This window comes from Polypterus senegalus, chromosome 5 (assembly GCF_016835505.1).
Source record: "Polypterus senegalus isolate Bchr_013 chromosome 5, ASM1683550v1, whole genome shotgun sequence".
Classification (NCBI taxonomy): Eukaryota; Metazoa; Chordata; class Cladistia; order Polypteriformes; family Polypteridae; genus Polypterus; species Polypterus senegalus.
The window spans coordinates 172621740-172625776 of record NC_053158.1 but is presented as its reverse complement, the minus strand read 5'-3'; the positions used below and the strand labels follow the sequence as shown (position 1 = coordinate 172625776).

At 38.6% G+C, this 4037-nt stretch overlaps 1 pseudogene; it reads right to left on the bottom strand.

Moving 5' to 3' along the window:
* Positions 1 to 3074: 3074 nt before the first annotated feature.
* On the bottom strand, positions 3075 to 3678 carry LOC120530030 (annotated as a pseudogene).
* Positions 3679 to 4037: the final 359 nt, after the last annotated feature.

Below are 4037 nucleotides of genomic sequence, written 5' to 3'. Positions count from 1 at the left end.
GTTGGATTGTTATTTGTTCAGCAGAAAAAACAAACAATTAAAGATAACCTCAGGCTTTTTGGTAAAATAAAATGGAAAATAAGTTTGCATCACATTGCTCCAAATAGAATTATTTTTTTCTCCAATTATGGAATGAAGTGAAAGGTCCATACTATGTCACAACTGTGGTAACGGGGTGGGATTGTTTTTTCCAGCTAGGAGATACCACTTCAAAGGCCATTCAAGTTCAATTTTCCATCTTTCCTATAGCACTTGAGTGTAGCATCACTCCCTCTTGGCAAAGCTGAAAATAAATAAGTGCTCAGATTATGAAAGGTTCAGGTTTTGACAGTGCTGCTTTCACCTTTGGACTCTGCTTGTGCTGTAACCTTCCCTAGGACAGCCATGTTAAGTAGGTAGGAAGATGTTTTTTTTAATAGGCTGAGTCATTTTTGTCAGTTTCTAGTAAGTGTATTTGGTGGCACACACTTCTGTTTTAAATTCATATTAAGTCTTTTTCATCGAGTAAGCACAAGCACCGATCCTTCAAAATATAAATTCATGTGTATGCACAAATCATACATTACAAAGCAGAATATTTTTCTTCCTGAGGATTTGTTTTAAATTTCCTACATTGAACTGGATTAAGGATTAATTAATTTACATTTCACATTTTATTTGTCCTGTGCAGGGCTGTATCTGAAGAGCTTAGCCTTACTCTTACGCTTTCTGATAACTTCACCTTCATCTAATCCTGATACTCTGTGTATTCAATTCATTATAATAACTATTCATGGTGGCTCTAAAATCCATACTAACCCCTACTCTCTCTTCTGTTTCTTTTCCCGGTCTTCTGTAGTGGCGATCTGCGCCATCACCACCTAATCAAAGCACCATGATGTTCTACATTGATGGATTAAAAGCCAGAAGCCTACATGACCAATATCATCAAGTCCTTCCAAGAGAACCTTAAATATAAAGAGGACTGTTTCATTTACGTTAGGTAGAATGCCTAGAGGGGACTGGGTGGTCCCGTGGTCTGGAACCCCTGCAGATTTTATTTTTTCTCTCCAGCCGTCTGGAGTTTTTTTTTTTGTTTTTTCTGTTCTCCCTGGCCATCGGACCTTACGCTTATTCTATGTTAATCAGTGTTGTCTTATTCTAATTCTTACTTTGTCTGTTATTTCTCTTTTCTTCATCATGTAAAGCACTTTGAGCTACATTATTTGTATGAAAATGTGCTATATAAATAAATGTTGTTGTTGTTGTTACTCAGTAGCATTAAACACAGTGTAGAAGCGAGTCTCAAACTGGACTCCAGTCTACTGCAGAGCACAGGCAGAATCACATTAAAGCTGCCATTGAATCTAAACCTTTCTGTACCTCGTATCTCTGGGATGTGGGAGAAAACCAGAGAATCTGTGGAAATACCCATAAACACAGAGGAAATAAACAGGAAAACTTCACATAATCGCTGGTAATGGTAGCTGTAATGGAGCAACTCTAAACACTTTGTCATCAGGTCCTTCCATGTAAACCCTAAATACAAAGAGGACTGTTTGACTTATGTTAGGTAGTTTTCTATTTTTCTATTCATTTTGTAAAGCACTTTGAGCTACATTTTTTTGTATGAATATGTGCTATATAAATAAATGTTGATTGATTGATTGATCATTCTGTTCTAAGGGAACACAAGTGCTCTGCTTTCTGCCCTAAAGGTACATATTTACTTTTCTATAAATGTTCTGTATTAATTTATAAATTTCAATAAAGTGTTATTGTATTCAAAACACATGAGATAATAGTGGGGAAAAAAGAATGAACAATTTAAAACCTTTCTAGATAATGCTACACTGCAACATGCCTAAAAATGAGTTTAAAAACAAGTGCAGTGTATAGCTGAGATCGCATCTCTGCCACTAGAGGTCATCCAAGGTTTGGTTTAGTTGCAGTCATTCATTCATTTATTTATTCATTCATTCACTGGCCTTTCAGGGGGCAAAAGCAAACCTGGCCACATCAGGAAGAATGCAAAAATACCACAAGGTGCCAGGCCTTCACCATATACACTCATACGAGTCTGGTTTGGAATTGCTAGTTCACCTAAAACCAGTCAGGATGTAGGGGAAAACATTTTAATTCAAACTTGAATCCTTCATGCCGAAAAATCTAATGTTTTATAATTAAGGTAGTTAACTGTTTTGCATTGATGAAGGAGTCAAAAATGGTACGTCTTTTTTTTATATATATACAGTATTTTATTCATATAATTAAATTTCTATTGAAATTTCAAAAAATACAAAAAAGGGAACACAGAAATGGCTATAAAACAAAAACAGAAAAGATGACACATGACATTGGCTCCAAAACATGTGGCAAATACTAAACGGGCACCTAAGAGATCTAAAATGGGAATTTGAGCTTCCCGCCACTCCCACAGCGTAACAATATAAACTAATGAATACATTTAAAAAGAATATGAGAGGTAAAGGTAGCAGAGCGCCACAAGTCTTCAATCTTGATGTCAGCTAGACAGAGGAGGGGTTGACGGGTAGGAAATATCGACTCTCCACAACTAAAACATTAAGACATCAAATATACCATCAAGCCCACCGATGCCCTGAAACTCCAGGATGAGAAGCAGACAGAGCGATTACTTTTATATTTCTAAACAACTGTGCTAATCTCAAGCTAGGTTTTGGAAGCTCCTACACTTAAAGTGGCAGTATGGAAGCTGGGCATTTAGTAGAACTTGATTGAGTGCACAACTTACATAACTGGGCACACACACACACACACTCGGTAAACTCCCTGCAATCTTCTTGCAATGTGCAATAAGTGGAGAGCGAGAAACATTCACATAAAAAGGATTACACGAAGGGAGCAAATGCTTTTGAAAATGTTTATGTGCAAGTGTGTGTACAAAAAGATAAAAGCCAACTGTTTGATTAGACCAAAGCAAAAGGGAAATGCAAAAAAAGCTGCAAACCACTTAGCAGCATAAAGCAAAATGCCACATGGTGTTCACAGTAACTGTGTACAAATACAAGGTGCCATGTCTGGCCTCCAGTAATTGCTCTGCTTTTAACCCTCCGAGAAGAATCTTCACTCTGCATGAATGAGAGCACCAGCACCTTGTCCATATCCAACCTCTTTGGGACCAAAATTCTTGGCATAGCAACTTTTACAATAGATTTCTCCATCCTTTTCTGTCTGGGAGGTAGACTCCAGGCACAACGGAAGCAAGTTCTATGCCAAGGCTTGCCAGCTCCAAGTACCTTCCCAGCAGCATTAACAGAGTTCCCACATCGAGGACACTTATCTGCACCGCCAAACTTCTGAGCAAACTTTGAAGTGTTTACACTGCTTGTTGGCCTCTGATCTTCCATGTCCCGAGGCTTGATGCCAAGCCTCTCTCCCCGGTCCATGTTGAGGGTACCTGCTCCTTGTCCATAGCCATAACCCTTGGGTCCATATTTCTTGCCATAACAAGATTTACAGTAGATCTCCTCATTGTGTATGGCAATAGTTGTGCTATCAAGGCCCTTCCTGCACACCATACAAGGAAAGCAACTCTTGTGGAAGCTCTTTCCATCACAGCATACCTCATCCGCATGGTACACGGTTCTCTGGCAAGCACTGCATTTGTTTCCTCCACCCCAGTTAGGCATTGTAATGAGAATATCTTCTTCCACAGCAGAACAGCTATGCGAACAGCACCAAAGAAAATTGCGGCTGTATTAATACAGCTGCAGACTAACTTCTCCTCGATTGTATAGGGAGTGTGAATGGTATGTCTTTTTTTGGCACTTGTTTGTGTGATTGACTACAAAACTGTATCAGTCATTTCAAGTAATCTGACCTTATCAAGTATTATTACTCATCACTCATGTATTAAACAGTAAGTTTTCTTCTTTTAGCTACAGAGCTTGTGCATCAGGTGAAGCACCAGGGGCTATTTTGGCAAGGGGAGGCACTTCACACATATGTATTTAACCTTACGAAATAATCACACTGTAGTGCTCAGAAAAATTAGACGTCTGCACTCAGTTATTTAA